General features: G+C 38.0%; 1 protein-coding gene across 7 annotated transcripts in view; it reads left to right on the top strand.

Moving 5' to 3' along the window:
- The window catches only part of RGS7 (regulator of G protein signaling 7), a 257,025-nt gene that overhangs the window by 1,798 nt on the left and 232,318 nt on the right, over positions 1-22,909 (top strand). Inside the window, exon 2 of one of the 7 annotated variants that reach the window (XM_066178856.1) lies at positions 3,307-3,399. The exons of the other annotated variants lie outside the window; for them this stretch is intronic. The gene's annotated coding sequence lies outside the window, so the exon portion shown is untranslated. The remainder of the gene's footprint in view (positions 1-3,306; positions 3,400-22,909) is intronic. 7 annotated transcript variants of the gene reach the window in all.

Genomic DNA, 22,909 nt, shown 5'->3' with positions numbered 1-22,909 from the left:
GTCTGTTGGGAAACCTGTTAAATTTACCATTAGAAAGAAAAGAAAATATTACATCTGAGAAAACACAGGTGGTGGCGAGAATAAGTCCACTGAAGTATGATGCTGGCCTGGGGGACAATTGCAAAAAATATGGCCTGTTTTGCTTGTAAGGCCATGGTGAATCTCAGGTGAGTCTCAGGTGTGATATAGTAAACAGGAGTTGACTGCATCTAAGATGCCTGACTTGCAATACCAAAACAAAGCACTTTCCCCCTTTGTACACTTCTTCTGTAGCTTTAGGTAATGGTGCAGGCAGCCCAGTGGTTTAGGACTGCAGAAGTAGGAACATACAACCAAGGATTGTGTTGAATTTCCTTTACTTTTAAATTTTTTTTCTATTTGCTTCTGCTGATAAAAGAATGCAGAAGGAGAACTGATGAACCCAGGTGAATGAGAGCCAAATAACAAATTATGGATTTAGGAGACTTGAGGGTTCCTGGCACCCCGCTGCTGGTTTCTGACCATTGTGCAGAACCCAGTGACACCTCCAGAAAGCACCTGTGAAAAGGCTAAATCTAATTGTGTTAAGCATCACTTCTTGCCAACTTTCGAATGTGTAAGGAAAACATTTTGTGCATTTTTAGTTTATAACCACTTAATTTTTTTCCAATTCTTTAGGAGGGGAAAAGAGACAAAACTTGAAACATAACTTTGCTGTTCTCAGGCTGTGCTGTGTTTGCGGTTACTCACTGAGATAAGAACAAGTAACTGTAATTACAGATAAAGTCTCAAACTAAATCTTGTGGAGTTGGCTGATAGGAGCACTAGGTACTATTCTCATCACCTTATGCTTTTGTTCATCAGGTGGATTTCCAAGGTACTTTATTTATAATAGATAGAAATGTGAGTTCTGAGTCTTTAGTGCAGATGGAGCAGTTATTTTATTTTATATAGCATTAAAGGGTTTATAAATTTACACAGTAAAATCAATGATGCAGTTTCCTGCTTTTGACTGCATGGCCCAAACTGATCAGTTGATCAGAGAAGTTAATATCTTTATTTCCCTTATACTTTATGATCAAAAAGTGACTTATGAAATGCTGCCTTTCCTTCTTGCAATAAATATCATACTGTTTCTTCCCTGATGACAGTGTTGCATCTACTTTGAATACCAGATTGTCTTGGTTTGGGAAGACAGGTATCTGTCAGGTAAAATTACAATCAGAGGCTCTTTGGCAAAGATTTGGGAAACAGGAATAGCAGTTCTTTACAAAGCAAACAAACACAAAAGAAAAAAAATCCCCCCCCCCCCCCCCAAACAACTAGAGCATTAATAACAAACGAAAACAGTACCAAGAACCTTGAGGGCTTTGTTTCACAAAACCCAGGGCAGTTTGGTTTCGGTGTCCCTGCAGGATCCTCAGAGCACCAAGCTGAAACAGTGGAAAAGTCCCGGGCTGGTAGCTGGGATGGCAGGGTGTCCCGGCAGCGCAGGGGGTGCAGGGTCACGCTGTAGCAAGAGGAGCAGCGCCGAAGAAGGCGAGGCAGGGCCTGGCCCAGCTCCCGCAGGTGGCAGGGAAAACTCAGGATTCAAGCCGAACCGGTGATAGTAGATTTCCCAGGACTGGATCCCTTTGGCCCCAGTGAAACTCCTCCAGCCAGCAACAGCCGTTCTCTGCTCCGCGTGCTTTGCGGCCGCTGAGCTCCTCGAGGAGCGGCAGACACGCATCTCCCTGAACGCCGGGAAAAGAAAAGCCCGCAGCTGCCTCAAGCTTTGTCTTTTACCTGCGTTATCTCCCCCTTCCACCTTTGTCCACCTCTTTGTTTCGGTTAAGTACTCTCAAGTATCCAACACTTGATCTCCTTGGTAACTTGTGGGAAAAAATTCTTTAGAGAAACAAGGAACAACCTAACCCCCAACACAGATGCAACCACTGAAAACCATAAAGAGAAAATCTCTTAACTTTCTCATACATTGATGGCATTTTTTGATGCGGTCACAGTGAAAAGGAAGGGAAGATAGTTGAACGGGGATAGGAATGTAAGTGAAGGTGGGTGTGGGGATCAGTGGGAGCACATACTTCCCTTTGGATGATTTTCACTTTCATTGGGGAAATCTCACATGCTCAGGCAAGGGATTGTTGTCCTACCACCTGCTTTAGTTGTGCTGGCAGAATGCCTTAGCTGTTCACACAGACAGAAGACTGAAACAGTATGCCATCAGAGATTAACACCTGCAAGTGCTGTACTGGACAATAAATATAAGTAAAAATAGATGCCTTTTGGATTATTATTTCTTTTACTTCTCGATAATATGGTTCAGCCTAACTATTTTTCCAGCAGTGGCTGTGCAGCAGTTTAGAAGCAGCTGTTAGAAAAAGCAGAGCTCAGCTCCTAGGGCTGACTGTGCTGGAAGGGCTCCAGAGATGCTGTTTTTGAGGAGCTACAGCATGTGTGTGCGTATATAGAGACCCTGGGAGTGGTGAAAGAGAAGAACGAGTAGCTTGCTATTGTTTAGTTTCCTATTCTTGACTGGGGATATCTAGAAGTGGGAAAAGGCTACCTGCACTATCTCCCTTGGGTGGAATGAAGGAACACCCTGTAGGAGAGAGGAGCAGCTGTTGGGAGCTCTGATCTGTAGAGACATGAGTAGTCTTCTGATCTACCCAAAGCTAATTTTGCCTTTTGCTTCCAAGTGTGTTTAAGATCTATGTACCTAAATAGATGTTGGGATTTAAAAAAACCCATAAAACCAAATGAGCTTTTCTTACAAAAGAGTGCTCTGAGTTAGTTGGTACTGCTAGCAGGTACACAGTGTGTGTGTAAAAATGAAAATTATTTGGGTTTTTGCAGCCTCCAAAAGTTTTGAAAAACAAGTTCTTCTCAGTTACATTAAGCTTCAAATACTCCCTTTGTAAAGGGAAGGAAACATTCTTTTAGCTGGCTTTGGTACTTTTGGCCTTAACCAATAAAGGGCTTTCCTGTCTTCTTTCATGAATTATTTACAACTGGTTAAATAACTGTTTAAATATCTTTTGAACTGTTACTATTGTTAAACTTTTTCCCTTCACTGTTTTCTAGGGGATGGCATGGTCTTCTAAATATTTTTTGGGAAAGAATACTCAGTTTTTCTAAAACCTTTTAAGTGCATTTATGGGAAAATGAGGATCTGTCTTTTTAATGCCATTGCTTCCTCTTTTTGATATCTTGTCAGAGAGATCATCTTGAAAAGTGTCCCTGAGTAATAATTCTACCTTATTATTCCTTTTGCGATATCCTGTTGTATTCTGCATAGTGGTTAAGATGCCATTGTACTTTGCATTACAGAATCATAGGCTAAAGAGAGATGTCCTAGAGACTCAGCTGTAGAAGATGTTTCCTTCACTAGCTGTCTGTGGAAACTCACCTTTTTTCTTCCCAGTACGTAGGATTTGTTATCTCCTAAATATTTAGTGCTTTTCATTCAATCTCTGGCAGTTACTTGGCTGGATCTGTTGCTTATGCACTCTCTGTCTGAGCTCTGCCTCTTGCTGTGTTAATGATCCCAGGTGGTGGTGCTTCTGCAGAGTATAATTACCTGGTAGCAAAGTTGTGCTGTCTTTGGCAGTCACAGTTCTGTCCCTTCTTCTTTCAGCCCCTTGGAATATAGGATGATACTGTCCCCTTACCTTATGTACATGTGTCTCTTAGCTCAGACTTCAGAGCTTGTTCATTCCCTGCTGATTTGAAGTGACAGCTGTGCCATCAATCTGTTTGTCAGTTTTTTCCCCATTTGGTGTGTTAGAGATGCTCTGCTTCACACATAGGCTTGGGAATGCTGTCTGGTCGCTGGTGCTCTGCAGGTCTGCTGCACCTGGATCAGAAGTTGGAGTCAGACTCCATTGGTGCGAACACTCGTGGTTTCAGTGGCAGAACTCCTATCATAGGAGGGAAAACCCAAGGAAGAGGACTCAGGCAAGCCATGTGTCAAGACTTGGGACAATTCATACACAGTGTTCTGTACCTGCAGTGCAACAGACATGTCACTCATTTCAGTATTGCTTGTCTTTCTTCATTCTGGGTACTGTTGAATTTCAATATTTGTCCTTGCTGACTGCCATATTGCTGAGTTTGACGGGTTGTTGCCAGAATTTGAGTCTGCTGACATAAACTTTGCATATGTTTTTGTAGAGATTCAGCTAGTGGCTATCCTGTGTCAGAGTAGATCCTGCTTTAATTGTGTATAGTAGAAGATTAGGAGAGGGTGCATTTTGAGAGAAAGGGGACAGCTATATCTCATATTTATTTGATGAGTCTTTCAAAGAGTTGATTGTGCCAAAAAATACAGTATGAAAATATCCCCTGGATAAGATGGGTGTTGGGTTGAATATCGATGCAGTGAAAAGTAACTGTAGTTTTTCCTTATTTTGATTACTGTGTATTGGTACAAACTCTAAGGTAGTTGTTTCTGTAAAAAAAACAGATTAGTCAGAACTTGATACTTACCAAGAAGCCATGCTATTTAAGGATGATAGAAATTGTCAGAGTTCTTTGAACAACCAAGACTGGAATCATGCAAGAATTAACATTATGTTGAACTATATGTCATGCTTCTACAGAATGCATAAATTACTTGCAATGAATCTTACTACTCAAGTGCTTTCTGGGGTTACTGTGTTATTCCTGAAAATTAGATGAAAAGATACATTTTCTACTTCCAGTAAAAATCCTGCTGTAGTAATTTTTAGCAAGGATAATCCAGAGACAATTGAAAAAATGAAATTTCTGCATCAGTGAACCTGTGGGCTTTTTCAGGAGGACTGCTCTGTCAGTTTTAATTCCTGTTAAAATTATTGGAATTTTTAAAAGATGGAACAGTTCTTTGTATAAAATGACTAGAGAAATAATATTTTTTGTTCTGGTTTTTTTTTTTTGATTGAATTGGTGTATAAAGATAATTTTCCTTTCTGAGAGTCAAGCTATTTATAGAATTGCATAGGAAAAAATTGAGCAAAAGTTGCCCAAGGGAGTATTGCTATGCTCTTCCCTTAGCATCATCAACACCAGAAAGATTCATTTATTCAGTGTCCCTTTGGATTTTCCTCTGAATTTCAGAGTTCAGACTTCCATGAAGTGAGAGTATCTCAAGCAAGAGAAGATACCATATTGAGATTTGAGTTCCCCATATCCTTTGATGTCCTAGTGCAAAACTTGGTGCATATTTTCTATTTGAAATAAATGAACATATCTACCTGATTCCTTGGAGAATTCTCAAGAACTTAAAAAGGTTGTAATCGGGATTTATCTAAGTCCAAGTGTGTAATGTTGCATCTGTTTTTCCTTGCACCTCACAGACTTGTCATAGTTGTGGCTTTTCATGTGACCATGGTAATCACGGGGGCATCCCATGTTTTTGTTTGAATGGATTTAAAAAGAAAACTTAGAAAGTTTTCAAATAAAATGGGGAAAGTTTTAATAAATTCTAATTTAGGTAGTTTGTTTTAATTTTTAGGCAAATATTAACACGCTCTCTGTACTGTTTCTCCAACCCTAACAACTTACAAATGAACACTCTGTAACAAATGAAAGAAATGTTATAAAAGATTTTTATTACCAGAGTAATTTGGCAGTTATTTTATGGGTCTTTAGAGTCTTGAAATTTTCAGCCACTCTATTTGGAGAGGGGAGAAAACAGGGCAAGTTTTCTTGGATATTCTTCAAACCAGGAAAAAACCTACTTGTGTTGTAATCTTTGCCACATTTTCTGTGGGTTGAACAAAACCCTGTCACCAAAACTTTGACTTTTGTGGAAATACTTGAACTTTAGGTACTGCCATCAGTCTGGGAGTTGTGAAACCAGTGGGTAAACAGGGACCTAGAATGCTTTCAGCACTCTTCTACTCTGCTTAGAACACTCACAGTTGACATGGAAGGGATGGTGTAATCACAGAGCCAGTTAGGTTGGAAAAGACACTTAAGGTCAGGTCTGACTGTAGTGGTACAGGTTCATTTCCTTCCTGCCTTTTGTAGGCCTGGGATATCTGCCCATGCTGGAGATACCACTATTCTGATGGGAGAGGTGAATAAGAAATATAACTACTAAGAAAAGCTTCTTGCAGGTGATGGTGCTGGTGAAGTCAAGTATTTTCCAGGTGTATGTTTCTTGCTAGTTACAGTGGTACCAAGAGGATCAGACGCCATATGGATTTGTCAGGTTATTGAAGAAAAACCCTCACATTATGTATGGAAATGGGAATATGCTTCCAGTAGCATCTGTAATATCCTCAGGAACAGATCAATATGTGTGTTTTCACTTGATCTTCAGGATGCTGCTTTTGGGATTACTAAAAAGCAGTGGAGAAGGTGATAGAATAAGCCATTTCCTATAAAATGGGAAATAAAGTTCAGAACAGAAACATTTTCTGTTTCTTGAAATAAATAAATAAAAATCAAGCCAAATATGAGATATTAATGTGATAGATTTGCTCCCTGTACCATTCTTGTCCACATTTGATTTTTTTGATTTGAAGAAGTTTACTGGCAGGTTAGGGGTGGCAAGTGATGTCTGGCTTTAATTGCAGCATAATCCTTGTAGAGGTGGCAGCAAATGGGCCTGCATGCTTGGAACAAATCATAAAGCAGAAATACACAGTCAGTACATTTGTGTGAGGTGTTTACTTTGAAATAATATTTACTTACACAGTGGATCATGCTCCTATTGTATGATGAAAATACAGCTAATAATGGTGCTCTGAAGAGTTTTTTGTTTCCTAAAAGGAATTATATTGTTCTATGTGAGGGAAGGAGAGGAAAAGATTAAAGTCTAGGAAACACATGGTTGCAACAGTTCAAGGATCTAGATTATCAGTCTTCCCCATGAGTTCTAATTGCATTGATTATTATTTTTTTTAATCTACTCCAGGTACATCACAATTTATCTTTTATTACATATCAGCATACGTGGTGATGTTGCTGCTGTATTTGTCTGGCAATCCAATGAACAATTATGACAAGAATTACTCATTTTTTCTGTATTGCATTTTGCTTAGTGTAGAGGAAGATAAAATTGAAGGTAATCCAGTTAAACTTGGCAGACAGTTGCTAGTTTAAATTGTTTCAAAGAAAATGACTGGAGAGAAGATGAAAAAAAAACAGTAAAATTAGAAGTCTTGCTTTTTTTTCCCCAAGTTCTCATGAAGAGAGTTTCGCTTGGCATTAACTGTTCCATGCGACAGTCAGTTTGATTTGAATGTCACTGAAGAATGTTTCCAGCTTCTGTTCCCCAGTCTAGATGAATCTTTTTGGAGGTGTACTGAATTAAAGATTAGTAGCAATTGAGAAGGAAATGTGAAAGGGTTAACTCTAAGACATGACAGGCTTGACTTGCTACCTTTTAGGGATTAATTTGTACCAAAGATTTTTATGAAGTATTGAAATTTGTGAACTAGTAAAGTCTGTTCCTATGTAAACTTAAGCCTTCATTCTTTCAGCCTGTGTTTAAAAGTTTGAATATGTATAAGGGAAGGAACACTAAGCCCAGACTTTGGTTCATGGTCACAAAATACAGTTCACCTCCATAATTCTCTTGTTATTTTCTTTGAACGAGATAATGCAGTGTATCAAGTTTTTGTGTGTGTGTATGGTCTGTAGTGGAATCCAAGTCAAAAGTGCAGAATTGTACTAGTTGACCTTAGGATTTAAGAACTGTGTGAATTTTAGTATGCTTTTTGCTTTAGTAAGGTGTTAGAAACTTATGTAGTATAGAACTGAATGGAAGTAACCTAGGGTTATGTTACAGAGTCTTTGCAGTCTGAAAGTTCAATGTCTAGCCTATGCTAGCTCTCTACCTTTCCTCTAAGATTAATGGAAAGAAGTGGATATCCACAGAGAGCTGGAGCAGGTGAGTCTGCCAAAATGGTTTACAGAGAATGGTAGACAAGAAAAATACTTTTTTTCTTTGTGTCTTTTCTATATTCTCACAGTAAACATTAGGTATGAAAATGAGATAATGTAATAAGCTAAATTTACTCCTTTAAAATTAGTAAAAATGAAGGTTTAAAAGGGGGGAAAATAGATCTTAACACAGGGTTAGTATACTATTACATTCTGTTTTAAATTTTTGCTGACTGAAGGGCCTGCATTTAAAGGTTGTATTTAAGGAAGAATAAGTGTTAGTTTGTGTAGTAGTAAAGTTAATGCTATTCCAGTTCAGACTGCCAATCCACAGATAAAACCCCATGCATTTTCTCTCGTAGTCCCAATCCATTTTTTTTTCCATGTGACCAAATCTGAATATATATAGAAGAGATATAAAGAAATGCTTATGAGTAAATCATTAGTTCACAGCAATGTCTGTTTGATATAATTTGGTTTACCATATAAGTAGCTCTAAGACTTTTGTGGGTCTTAAATTTTTACTTCAGTGATATGTGTGATGTAATAAAGCAGCTCTTCCTGTTTAAAGAGGGAAGACAGCCTTTAGACTTCGCCATTTGTTTTGAGGAAGAAAGTATTTCTTCTTCAGATAAATAGTTCTGTTTATTTTCTTAGACTACATTTTTTTCATCTCCTGTCCTCTTCAGCTTGTGAGCTGAGAGCTTGCTGGGAAATGTGAGACACTATCTTTCACCAAAATACCCTGGAAGAGGAGTGGGAATCTGCAACAGGTTGATGAGTTTGCTTCTTAACCCAGGAAGTCCAAGCATGTAAAATTCACCCCTCGATTTTCCTTGTTCTTAGACTTGTCATAATTTGTCCATATGCCTAAATTGATTGTTCAGCTGAGAAAGGTACCTTTGTGGACAAGTGACTCCAGGATTACTCAGCAGTGTAAAGCAGTATCTGTCCTCCTTCAGATTCCTGTACAATCTGTCTCTCTGCCTACGCACCAGCTCTCACTTCTAGCTTCTTTCCCTGTTCCAGTATCTACTGCCTCGTATTCTCAGTTCATGTCCTTTTGTTAGAACCCAGCATTGCTTTCTCCTTGAGTTTTTGAGGTGGACTTTTCAGGAGGAAAAATTCTTCTTTGCTCTTCATCCAAATCTATTCCTCTCCATTTCTTGTGGAACCTTCATGTGAAATACACAATTTGCTTCTACATAATGGGTAGTGGTTGAAAATGTAGCATCTCTAACCTCCAGCTTGGCTGATAACAGTCCAAAACAGCAAGAACAGGAAATGCCCTATCACTGCAGCCTTCACCATCTTTCTGAAGTCTTCAGGAAAATTCCGGCTAGGACCAACACCTTTTGTGGGAATAAATTTAGCCCAACAGGTTTTGGTAGATTTCTAAGCAATTTCAACACCTTTAAGAGAAGTGCTAGACAGCTTTAATAGAAAACTCGATGATATGACCAGCCTTTTGTATGCTTGCTTATTTGTTCCCTTACCATTGCATATTTTAGCTTGGCAAGTGAATCTTGTCAGCACAATTACATCATCCTGTATAAGTCAGGAGGTTTGCTCACACATTAAAATTCATCCAAAACAGAACTGCTCCTTGGTTAATGGAAGGGAGAAATTAGTCTGAAACAAATAACTCTTGCAGCAAGAACAAGCAGGAACTATTTTTATAAGATGTTGAGCAAGTACATTTCCAGAGAGCTGAGGACTGCTCAACATGACAGCGTTTGTCATAAAATTGGTAGGAGGGATACCTGCTTAAATTTGGAAATGAGAAAGAGTATCTGTATTAAACTGAAAAGGTTATTTTAAGAGTGTAGCTCTTGCCTTTGTGATTTTTTTTGCAGTATTAGAGGTGTTATTTTCACACTGTTCTAGTTCAGCTCCTTTCTCCCTCCCTCCCCTCCCATCTTTTTTTTGAAAGAGTGGGAAGGACTCACACATCTTTAGTGCATCTTTAATGTGATAGTCTGAAAATAATTTAAAGTATAATACTCACAGCAACTGTGATGAGTAAAGATGCTGTTATCTTAAGCCTTTTTACTTTAGTACTGCACCATCACAAATATGATATTACTCTCAGAAAAATTTGAGAGTGCAGTCTTTTTAAAGAGACCTTGGTTACAGCTCCACCAGCGAATTGTTTGACAGTCTGCATGATGCAATAGTATTTCTTCTTGTACACTAACTGGAATATGGGTGGGTGAGGGAGAAATAATCAGTTTGGGCCTTAAGGCTGTCTCTTAATAGTAGGAAACTGAGTAGGGCTAGGGATTGTGTTTCAGCACTGCCCTGTGATTCCATATTCAGTGAATTTCCTGATGTGATTTTCACTTGAGGCAATTACTTTTTTTTTTTTTTTTCTGACAATACCTTGTGATAGATATCATGGACTATCAACCATTTGTAATAAGAAAGAAACCCCCCCTTGTTCTGAGGGAGTACAGATTAGCCAGATGGATTCAAACTCTTGTGCCACACTTCCCAAAAGTAAGTGACTGGAGAGTAGCCTCTTTCATTTCCCATGGAAATGCAGTTCTGTGGCCCAGTAAAATAAGGACTTGGTGATAGAAGTGAGGTCTTAAAGGATGCAATTATGAGAAGAATTGGAGTTATTTTCAGTAATTGAAGTAGTAGAAGAAACAGAAGCATCTTGGAGGAGATGGCTGTTAACTTGAGTCTGTAGCAGTATGTAAATATTTCAGGTAACAAATGTGGTTAAAGTTTGAGTTCTCTAAGAGTGAAAATGTCTGTGCTTTTAAAAAGAAATCTGAAATTTTAATTTTATTTTATAAATAAAAGCTAAACCACCTGCACATAGAGAATGGACTGTTGTCTGTAGGTTTTGAACCGAGAAACCTCAGCAAATTTTACCTGAAGTTGCTGAAACAACTTGAAAAGCAGCTGTATGTATAAAATCACCTTCACTTAACACTGAAATTCAAGTACTGATCATTGTTCAGAAGTAACAGAAAATAACTGCTTTCTTAGCCTTCTAGTATTCCCCACAAAGTAGACTAATTATCTGCACTTGAATTTAGTCAGAGCATCAGGATCTACCTTTCAGTCTTACTTAAATCCAAAATTAAATGATGAAGGTATTTGTTAGATTTAAATACCAGCATCCTTTCACTTAACACTCTCCTTTTACTGAAGCAGTGCTCACAAATTCTATGGTAGGGTTTGTATTGAACACTGGTTTTTGAAAAGCTAATATTATTTTCCTGTAGAAATAGTATTTTCCTAAAAATATACAGAAAATCCAGGTTTGCGTAATTTGTGGAATGTATGAAAGTCCTTGCCTTACATGCTACATGTCTCAAAATACAAAGCAAATGCAATTTTTTGCTTCCAAAAAATTGCATCTTCTGCTTGAAATTGCACAGGTTTCTGTATTTTGGGTTTTTTACAAGCCATTCTTTCTAGTCTCTTTCTTGCAAGCAAGACATACTGCAATGATCCTAGGAATACTGCACCTATTATTTTTTTTTTGGAAGATGAATGTCTTCAGGGAGAAATGCTTGTCTGCATGCTAAAAATGTGGGGTTTTTTTCTTTCTCTTACTGTGTTCCCACCTCCATCTTTGACAACAAAATCCTCTTTTTTGTCCTTTTATTCTGTTTCTTATCTAACTGTACTTGACTTACTATGGGCCAGAAAGGTTTTGTGCGATTGTCTCTTTTCTTTAAATTCATGGCCCTAACTTAGTCTCTCGTTGTTCATCTGCTTGCTTCATACCTGCGAATTTCTCAGTTTTATTTTGCTCCCTGTGCCAGAGTGACTTAGTGCTGTATGCCAAGTAACACATTTTCAATGACCTGCTCCCATTTCTGACCTGGCGTAATTGCACTTTTCTCTCCCATAGTTATCTCCTGTGTTCATATTAAACATCTCTGGTGTGTTTTGTGTCAGTAACAAGCTCACTGGGTCCTTAGGATGCTGCTGGAATGAGGTTTCAAAGAAGCCTTCTCAGGTGGGATTCCACAGGGTCTGGGGACCAAAGCCTCTTTCCTTACTGTATCTCAGGGAGCTGTGGTTTCTCAGGTAATTGCCCTGAAATGGGATTTTGAAAGCTGTGGAATTACTAAGTCTGTCCTTGCCTATAGGGTCTTGGTGTTCAAGTCGGGAAAGTGTGGCTGTCCTGAGAAACACTTCTGGATTTTTCTGCACTTTGGGAACGTGTGTCTTGCTTGGAGCCCTGTGCTGATCCTCTGAGTGCTCCTGCCTGCCTTGGTAGCCTGGAAAGTCAGTATACTAATACAGAAAGTATTAAAAAAATAAAAAGTTCAGGACTGAGAGAAAACTGGAGAGAGGAAGAAAAAGGGATGGTTGCTGCCTCAGCACCAGTCACTCAATCAGAGCACTGTAGCTGAAGGGTGAAATTCAGGCCCCAGTGAGCAAGTTGGACTTTGAGTTCCCTACATGAGAGATGAGCTTTTCGGGTCAGTTAGCACTTGCTTTGTGAAGTCAGTGTGTTCTTAATGAGGGAAACAACACGGTAAAGGAAGAAGGTAGTTTCTCAGCAACCCATAACTGACTTGTGCTGCCAGCAGCATAACTAGGAGTTAGACCCCACCAATGGTCTGCAATGGAGATATTTCTCTGATAATCATACTTTCAATCTTTTCCCCATCTCTTTGACAAATAAATTGGGAAGATTCTACAGTTTATGTTCTTGTCCTGGATATAACTGAATTTGCAGAAAGTGAAGTTTTGTTTAGATCAAGAGACAGCCAACAAGACCCTGGACGCAAACCTTTGTAGTATATCCCACTGGTATAGATTGTAAGAACTACATAAATTGGTATGTAAAGGTGGATAGAGTAAGTAATGCAAACTAACTTTGCCTACAAAGTGAATGGTGCAGATTTTGATTTTTTTTCCAAGTAATATAATTTAATTTTCAGAAGCAGTTAAAATTGTTACAAAGTATTTGGTGACCTGAGCAACATTAATCTGTGTGAGTAATGCCAATACATTTCTTTTAATTAAACACATTTTTAAAAAGTTAAAGATCTGAAAAAAATCAATCATGCATTGTCCCACTTTTGATGCCCTAGTAAACTCCTTTTTTATTCCCTTTTTTTACTGCTTCACATGTTTAATTGTAATGTTTTAGATACTGTTCCAAGAAAATCTTAAAAAATATTTTATCAATGTTAAGTGACGCCACTTGAACTTTACCCTGTGGACAGGCTTTTTTGTTGTTAGGGGCCTTATTTGGCTCAGACATCAGTGCATTTGTTTAAGTGATTATTTTTAAAGGAAGAGACACCTCCTTTTAAATCACCTATTGCAACTTTTGAAGGTCAAAGCTGATTTCTTGCCTCTTAATTATGGTGCTTGTTTTTTTTTTTTTTCCCCCTAGAGATGACTTCTGCTAGGCTGCTTTAAACAGGTTTGGCTTCCACTGTGAGGACAATAATCTTTTTTGGCAAGAGAGCTGTGAAAAGAAGGATCTTGGAACACTGCAGAAAAATTAGTATATTGAAACAGCAAAACTCTTCACCTCCTTGTGCTTATGGATGAAGCTATGAAGTAAAAACTGTGACAGCATTTTCACTTCTAGGAAGGATGACAATAGTGGTTTGAGAAGGAAGGAGGGGCCTGTGAGGTGGGGATGCCTCTGTTACAGTCTGTCGCAAAAGCTGAATAAAGCATCTCATTTCTCTGGAGTTGTAGAACTTACTTTTCGAGTAAGTTTTTATCCCAGAATGAAAACTGCAGTGTAAGTTTGGCTGCTTAGACATGCAGTCATTGCCTCAAAGCACTATCGTCTCTGTATTCACAGACTGCCCTACTAACTGTGGAGTAGCAATTCCTTGCTTTTCTGCAGACTGCAGGAGTCAGGAATCAGCACTGTGGAGGAGGAAGTGTGACTTCTGTCCTGTTCATTTCCCTCTGAGTTGCTGGCATGGAGAGGTTATCCAGGTAGCATTGCCCAAGTGCTAGGTAGTGAAATAGAGAGAGGCCAGAGTGAAGAGGATGGAATTGGGTGCAGCACTTGTACCCTGTGATGATGCCATTATTACCTGGTGATATTTAGAATTAAAACATTTTCATGTTACTGTTAATCATCATCCGTTTGAGTTCATGACTTTATTCTCTTCCTACTCTAATTAGCAGATACTGACCTTCACAGATGCCTGTATACAAGTTGTTGGGATATTGTGTTTAGCCTTGGGGGATGGGGCTGGGAAGGACAATCAATAGCTGTGTTGTGACTGGAAAAGCACTCTTACAATATTTAGAACATTAGTAACAATATACTGGAAGATGCTTCTCCAAACCAAAATGATATTTAGTTGGCTAAAAACGTGGTTAGGTTGGTGTGTGTATACTTACATTTCTATATCTGCCGTTTGCTACCTAGATGCGAGTTTCATGTCTGACGAAGCTTGCTGTGGAAGTGATTGTTGAAAGTGATTGTTGCTTTGCAAGGGATTATCAGTCCAAATTGTAGTGTTAGTTCCATATTTCAAGGTCCTTCCTCTTAACATGTTTGCAAATTTCAGTGTTTTAGGAGAATGAAAAATATTTCTGATGATGAGAACTGAAATGGTAATATGGCCATAGAAATAATCTCCAAACAACTCAGAAAGGTAACATCAAATCAACTGGGAAGAGCTGTGGCTGACTCTGTGGACCTAATCATTGGCCCCCCTAAATGTCTGCCAGAGGAAGTACCTTGATTGCTGCTTTTTTGCTTGGTGAGCTTTTAGCTCATTTAGAGATGAACTGAGCTGAAGCCAGATTTCACTTTTGTTTATTCTTCCACTATCAAATATGAAACCATTTTCTGTGATGAACTTATGCTAGCCATAAGTGCATTATAATGACATAAAATGACATCTATTACATATACTACGTATCCAGACTGGTGAATGTAGAACAAATAGTATCATGAGGTCAAATGCACAGGGTAGAACCTCTACATTACCATCCTGTAGCACTATCCGGTGACAAGATGCTGTATAAGAGAGGGCGGGTGAAAGAACTATGAACAGTGCCTTCAGTTTGTGACTGTAAATTTCAGTTCCCTCTGAGACATAAAAGCCATTTACTTATGATTTTAGCCACCCTAGGCTTTTTCTGCCTTTAGGGAACTCCCTGAAATCTCTTGTGGCTTAGACTAATAAATTAGGTTTTCATATTTTGCAACCAGTTTTGTTCCTAGCTAGCTAAACTTATTCCTGGATACAAACCCATGCTCTCTCCATCTGAAAGTTGCTCAGAACTTGTTCCCTCATTATTTGTAGTCAGGAAATAGATGTTGCCAATTAAATGTAAAGACTGGTGGTCCTTGTCCGTAACGGCGGACTCTTTCTGCTCTGTACCGATGTTGCTCTTTGTTTTCTTTTTTGTCCAATCTCCCTGAGTCTTACCTTCATTCTCTTTTCTTTGTTGAGGTGAATAGTCAGGTTCATTCTTCTTTTCTATAGCATTCAATTTTTTACGGTATTCTTGGATTTAGTTTTAGTTTTTATTTCATTAATTTTATCCTGAAAATCTAACCAATTTGCTGAGAAAGTGGGATCAATGCTTGCTTTCTGAATTGTCTTCCTTTCTTCCTCTCTTTCATCTTAGTTCATTCTCTTACTTTACCACTGGAAGCTGCATAAGTTTCGTTTGGCATACAGTCATTGAGATAGTGAAATCTGATTTCACTCTGCTTCCTTATTAAATAAGTAGTACCGTCCTTCCCCACTGTGGATCATTTTTCTGTCTGGATGTATTCACGCTACCTTCCTGCCTTCACCATTATGGCCTCTTTATTCATTTTCTCCTATCTCTCTCCTTTTATCCACAGGCTAAATCTGTCCATGGCTAAATATCTTTCTTTCCTCCCATACGAAACAAGTCCTTATACTGAAAATATCACATGCTGGACAACTGATAGCCTTGCGTAAAATTTTAGTTCCCAATCTAACACAGCGAAGCTCTGCTTTCTTTAGTACCAGATTATTTTCCTGCTCCCGTCCGTCTCTGTTCTCCTGCAGAAAATAAAGTTTAAACCATTTCTGGATAGGGGGAAAGTAATTCTTTCATGCTAAGCATTTTATCTGTCACATACCTCATCAGGCTTCAGTGTCTGCTTCTTGTACTTGAAGTAAAACCTAGTGACAAAGCCAAATGCATGTATCCTTGTGTTAAGCAGTTATTTAAGTAGAGAGTGATACTGTGCACAGTACCAAAATTCAGACATTTTGGAAAAAGAGTACACAAAATAAGATTTCTTTTCCCACATGTCTTGCATCTTTTAATTTCTTTCTTGTTTTTCCTCACTGCCTGGGTATTTCAGGCTATGAGGTCAAGGCTACTTCATTTTCCTTGCTTGCAGAGTGGCTTGATATTATATTAAAGTTTACTAAAGATGCAATTTTTACTCAGTGACTCTCAAATAGTGAAAGCTGAGGCCAGTATTATGATACAGGGTTTTTGTGAGACTTTTCTTGGCTGTAAACTATTCTGACTGACTACTCTGAACTGCTAAACTGTATCTATATCTAAATTTAGATACACTGTTTTTCAAAAATAGCTTGTTGTGGTTTTAGATAATACAGCCAAGGGTTTGATGCTTTTCTAAAAAGAAATATAATTTGTTTTCTTAGCTAACTGTTTTGAACTGTGCAATCTATATTTTGGAATTTAAGGAAGTTTACTTTAATATTGGAGGAATTGTATAGAAGTTGAGTGTTTGCTCATAATCTTGTAGGCTGAAGTAAAACAATCTTTGTGGTAAGGGGTGTATTCTGGGGGGGGACTTGAATTTACTTTTTTTTTTTTTTTTTTTTTTTTTTTTTTTTTTTTTTTTTTTGGTAGATTGGACTATTTAGCCATCATAGATACCTGCTTATTTCCACTTTGTAGTTTTTAGTCCTTTGAGTTGCTGGAGAATATGATTTAAAGAATAAAGCTCTCCTTTTAGCCTGAATGCTATGTAGAGTTTTAAAGAATGAAAACTCCATTCATTTCCTGCGAGAGAATGACTATATTTATTGTGTGTACTTGGATATAAATGGATGTAGATTGGTTCAGTTTGTGATGCACAATCAGCAAATTGATTCTGGCTGATTTAAACCTTTAGAAAAACAAAGCAACCTTTGGGGACAAAAAAGCTGTTTTATTCGATTGTCTGTGGATATGAGGCAGGGAATTCATGAATGATAGAGGGAGCTTCAAAATGAAAGGTGGGGGAAGGAAAGAAAAATGATGAACGAAGCCTGTTAAACTGCTGAGCTCTCTTTTTCTCCAGTGCATTCAGCTCAGTGAATTAATGAGATTAAGTCACATCAACTGTGATTGCTGGAGGGAATGAGCAAAGTGGGCAATTTCAGAAGTAGCTTGCATAGGCAAGTTTAGCACTTGCAGGCTACCTATGATGGTCTTCTGCTAACATTTGAAGCTATTTCCTGACTTAATAGCTACCACAATTTTTTTTTTTTTTGTGGTATGTGTAAGCTTATCCTGCAGTCTAAAAGGTATGTTGTAGAAAAGCTTTCTTAGTAAGAGAACACACCTGTGAGAACTGACAAAAACTGCAGAAGTCAGCCAGTATCCTGTATTTTTGGCATTTACCTATTTAACAGGAGTTTCTAGAAATTCTATCTCTGTGTATAGAGGATGAGATCAGATACAATAAGGGACAGCTTTTTGAAATTTCTCTATTGCTCCCTCATCTCTCCTAATAAACACTTTCAAGATATCTTCCCCGAAACCCATTTCAACAGCTTGCAAGAACCACCTCCTGCTAACTGTGACCACCATGAAGGTTTCTGGATTTTGTTTGTTTTCTCATTGTTTTCTTCTGCTGCAATATTCTTGTTTATCAGCTCAGTTCTTAGCCACACAAATTATTCTTCCAGCTAGTTCTCAGTGTTTCTTGCTAATTCTGTTAGGATGTCTTTTGACAATTATTCTGTTCTGGTCTGTGTAACCATGGCATTCTCATACATGATGCTATTTCCTCCCTCCCTTTATAGGGCTTTTGAGTCCTCCTTTCTCTGGTCCTTTTATGCCAAAGGATTCTAAATCAATGTCTTCCTAACTAATCCTCAATAAGTGGCTTATTCTATTTTGATCTGAGCAAGTGTTGTCCTATGAATCAAGACTGCCTGAGAGATTTTCTTGAGGAATGAAGAAGAATAGCCTTTTCCTTGGTTTGTTGGAGTTTCTTGTTGGTTTAGTCACCAAAAAAAAATATTATGGGTATTTTTTTTATAACCTGAGACTGCTGTCAGATTGAATTAAGCTAATAGCTTGGGCTAAAAGTGTTGTAGCTAAATTTTAAAAAACCACAATCACTGTGTTTTCTTTCTTTACTTTGTATGAAGTTGCTCAGTGGCACTCCTATGTGTGAAGTATGTGGCATCTGAAGATGCAGATATTAAACTATAAACTGCTCATCTTTGCCTCTGGGGAGAGTGTTGTAAATACCAAGTAATAAGAGATGCTGAAAGCAACACACCCTTATTTTAATTATTTTATCTGAAGCAGAGACAAAATGTCCCATTTTGTGAACACAGGGTTTGTTCTGTGTCAATAATATTCTTTTTTACGCAAAATGGAAAATGTCCCCAAGAGTTGTTTTGGAAGTTGGGAGAACAGGATTCAGAACGGTGCTTGAGTCAAGGCTGTTAGTATGATGAGATCCAAATTTGACTCAAACCTCCATTTAAATTCTTTTTCCCCCTACAGATTTGTTCTATCCCTCCCATGCTTGATTGATTTCTCCAGCTTGTAACTTATTGTAAGATCAGGGCTTATTAATCACAGGTCTTCCAGGCAGTTTTAAAGGGACGTGGTGTGATGTTTAATTTCTGTAAACACTCTTACTTTTTGATGAAATGATGGTGTATAGGCAGTTGTGGTAAGTCTTTTAGGTGGGGAAAAAAATTCCTAGTAGTGTGTCAGCCAGCTGTCGTAGCCTCTCTTTGCCTGAGAAAGCCTGCCCTCTGCTGGGTAAAGTTAGAACTGGATAAATTGTCAGGATTGCAGTGGGTCTGCTTGAGGTTGTTCTGCTTCGTCTGGAAAAGCTGTTGAATTTCCGTGGATAGCTTTGGTGGGCCTCTATATTGATATCAAATTCTATGTAGCTGTTAATTTTCTGTTACAATAACAGTAATGGATAAAATTTGTTGCATTAAGGTTTGAAATATATGCGAATTGTGCTGTGTTCTCTGTGGGTGTGTATCTATCTCATACTTTAAAAAAAGATTATGAAATATGGGCTTTCCTTATTTATAATAATTTTGCATTCCTATGAAATGACGTCTGTCAACAACTAATTTTTTTTCCTATCAGAGCAGAATTATTTTTGTTAAATCCAGATTTCTTTTTAGTTACCTCCTTTTATGTTCTAAAAATCTTTTTGTTGTTTTCCTAACTCCTTCCCTAACTGGTGGAATACCAGTAGCTTTGATTGTCAGCATCATAAATTGAAAAAGGCAATTAATGATTCAAAAGTGTTGTAAGGTAGGTGACAAACCAAATTCCTAGAGCATAAAAAAATGCCATGGAGAAAGTGGTGAAGTTTCAAAGTAAGTCCTGGTTCAGTTCTAGAAAGCATATACTGTAACCTGTAATCATTGCAATGACATTTGAAGACCTACATTAACCAGATTGATTGCAATTCCCTCCTGGAGGAGCAGGTGTTCAGATCTCATCAAAAAGGCCAAAGACTGGTCCTGGAATCACTGGGTACCTGCTCAGAGCCTGGCAGGGAAACACTTGTGGTTCTGTAGGGTCACAAAAATACAAGTTCAATTAGAGTGGGCAGATTGTCTCTGTGCTTAACCAACTGGTGAAAAAACGTCTGGGTCTGATACTTTTAGGTAGCACAGTATTAACTCGTGTCAATGTTTAGAGCCCAGTTAGCATGTTTACATTTTCTTAAGTAAATTTGAATGTGGTGTTTGTAATGCTCTGAAGCTTTAAAAACTTGGTCATAGAACAAGATCATGCTGTGCTAAGAGCTTGCACAGCATGTTTTTACTCCAAGGAACATTTAGTCTAGGCATAAGACAAGATAAATTGATGGATATAGGTGACATAGTGACATAATGCTACAGCATTGGCCAGCAGGACAGACAGCAAAATTTCTGATCGTATCCAGATTGTTGTACACATCCTGATGTAATATTTTTACTTAAAGATGCCACGTGCATGTGATGTTATTGGAATACTTGAGTTGTACTGACAGTGAAAGCTAAACACAGCAAATAAAGTCACCACCTTGCTCAATCGTGTACTTTATTGCCTTGTTAGATAAAGCTGCCCCTTGGCAGCCTTTCCCCATCATCTTTGTTTTATTAATGAGTAGTTTTGCCTTGCATTTTGAAAAGGCCATTCCTCTTCTGGCAGACTATGCCTTCTGGGGAGGCTAATGTTGGTTGTATATGAGATAAGTGATGACTTTCAATATGGGAAAGATGTGTAAGTAATTTTTGAATTAAAGCCTTTTATAGACTATTGAACAAATACACCCAAGTACTATAGAATGAGACTATCCTGTTACATATTTTTAAAATAAATTATTTTTTTTCTACTTGCATTTATGGAAGGGTATCTTTCATCACAAAGTGATGGTAAAGAAGGAATTCTGTTGGGTTGTCTCTGGTCTTCTCTTCTGTTTAATCCCATTAGGGTTTAGAGTTCTACTTCATTTATACAGTGGACATGCTGGTGAAAAAAATTTGGTGTGCTTCAGTGTAGCAGTATATGTCACAGTAGTAGTGTTTCTCACTACTAGTTGTGAGCTACATCACTGAGATGTTAAAGGTATTCCTCTGGTTTTGAGGATAAGATTAAAAACTATGTGTAATACAGTTCCTTTCAATGTTACTGGAGAAATGCCTATTAGCTTCCATGGACCCAAGTAATTGCTCTGCTTTAGAATTGCATTTATATTATTAAAATTTTATTATTTTTGAAGAGAATACATAAACCTTGCCTATTAGTAAAGGATCTTGTATTTTACTTTACTTGTAATATAATCAGAATGGTTAAAACCAAGTTAAAGCAAAGGCAAAATTGGAGGCAGCATAGCTGAAATCTAACTCAACTGGGGATGCTTCTGCCCTTAGTTTTAAGGACATTCTCAAAAAATAAAAGCTTGGAAAATGCTGCTGCCTAACTTAGTCAGCTTTGTTGGGGAGCTTTCCAAAGATGACTGCTACCAAAATCTATTCTCAGAATACCTTACAGGAAGTAGGTAGTTTGAAATCAACTTTTAAGTAACTTCATGTAGGTGGTCCAAGAATTGTAGTACAAAAGAGTTTCATTTTATGTGGTTTTTTTTTTTTTTGTCCCTTACATTAGCAACAAAATGAGGCAGAGTAAGAAAACAAATATTTGATCTCATTGGAAACTTGCTAATGTTTGATTTTTATGCCCTTTAACACAATTACTATGTTAAGTGGATGGCAGAACAGGTGGAAAGAATGTGTCTTATCAATATTTTTAAGGATTTTCCTCCTATCCCTCTTTAAAGGTAAAATTATATTTGAACTATATTTGGTGCAGTTCCCATTTTTACTTTGCAAAAGAAATTTAAACACCAGTCTGATAAATAAGGGTTTTTTTGAGTTTATTTTGATGCTATACAACCACAGGGGTATCACTTTGTTCTTAGCAGATCTTGGGAGGCATTTCCCTTGTCTTCTAGTGCACCTGTCAGACTTACAAAGTCAAACTGCTGAACTCTGAACACTGCAGTGCTGCTTGTCTGGGATGTCTCTGTGAAAGCTAGGGAAATTATAGACTGAGATGTTTGTTTCTGTTTCCCATTTCTCAACAGTGGACTGGGCTGAATCAGAGAATCTGTTGTAAGATTAATATTTTGATTCTGACTTTATTAGCCTCACCAAGATGCTATTGTATGTCAAGTGAATTTTAGTGGGAAACAGGTCTTAGTTCTCTGTTTAATCTTTAGTTTAATAAATTCGTCTGCCAACTACTTTTCAACATTGATACTTCACTTTATGCTTGTGCTGTTGAATTCTTTCTCTTGTTCTTTTCCACCTCAAAACTCCAGAATTCTCTCTTTTCTACACCATTTGTTTTCACATTTCCTTTTCTTCGTGACATGCTAAATTATTCTCCTCTATCAAAGCTGAGACATACAATGTTTGTCTGCTACAGGGGTCCTTTTCTTTGCTGCCAATGTATCTCACTGAGCAGAGTTGGTTGATGGTTCTTTTCATGTCATTTCACCTTTTACAACTTCTGTCTCTGAAAAACATTCCTATTTGTGATGGAGATAGTCTTTCTTTACTCTGTTGTTCATAATGGGACCATTATCAAACTTGTGTCTTCCTTTCCTCAGCTCTCCAAGAAGTTCAGATCAGTTCTGTCCATTTTCCTTCTTTTTGTGGTGTCCACTGTGACTCCCTATTGTTGCCTGAGCTAATTTACTACTAAAGTATTTGAGCTAAAGTATCTCAAGGCATCTGCAAAGTTTGGAAGAGTAGTTAAAAGTAGTTGCAGTAGATGATAATAACAAAGTTCTTGCAGGAAGTTTGTTGGTTTGAGGCTCTCGGAGGTGTGAGAAGGGTAGAAATGAGTAAGGGTGAAGGTGACCCAGTATGCATGGAAACCTCTCTGCTTGAATTGCATGATTTACCAGCACATGCTCCAAAAGCTGCAGTGCACAGTAGAGGATTTTTTTGAGACATCATTCTTGTAATAAGAGCTACTGTTCCTGGAAAAGACACTTTTAAATGGAAATATACCCAAACTTAACCACTTCAGTATCTTGTACTCTTGTGGATGTTGAGTTCTGGGCATTTCAACCCCCTTGCAAAAGCAGTATTGCAAAAGTATTCTTGTCTGTGTGTGATGGGGAAGTAAGACTTACAGACCTGATCTTTTTCCTTTATTGTAGCCAATGTGAGGCCTTCACAAATTAAGCAATTGCCTAGGACATAGCAAAACAGTCCCAAGGGTGTCTTGAGTTGCCCTCAGAGTTTCTTCCCATCTGCCTGAAACAGACTCACTCTCTGCTCTCTCTGTTCCACTGCTCAGGGAAGTCTGCAGTGCCAACAGAGCA

This window comes from Chamaea fasciata, unplaced genomic scaffold, assembly GCF_029207755.1.
Source record: "Chamaea fasciata isolate MVZ Bird 193981 ecotype frontalis unplaced genomic scaffold, bChaFas1.0.hap1 SCAF_3, whole genome shotgun sequence".
NCBI classification, from domain to species: domain Eukaryota; kingdom Metazoa; phylum Chordata; class Aves; order Passeriformes; family Sylviidae; genus Chamaea; species Chamaea fasciata.
Note: the sequence above shows the minus strand (reverse complement) of the source record. Positions and strands in the feature narration are given on the sequence as shown.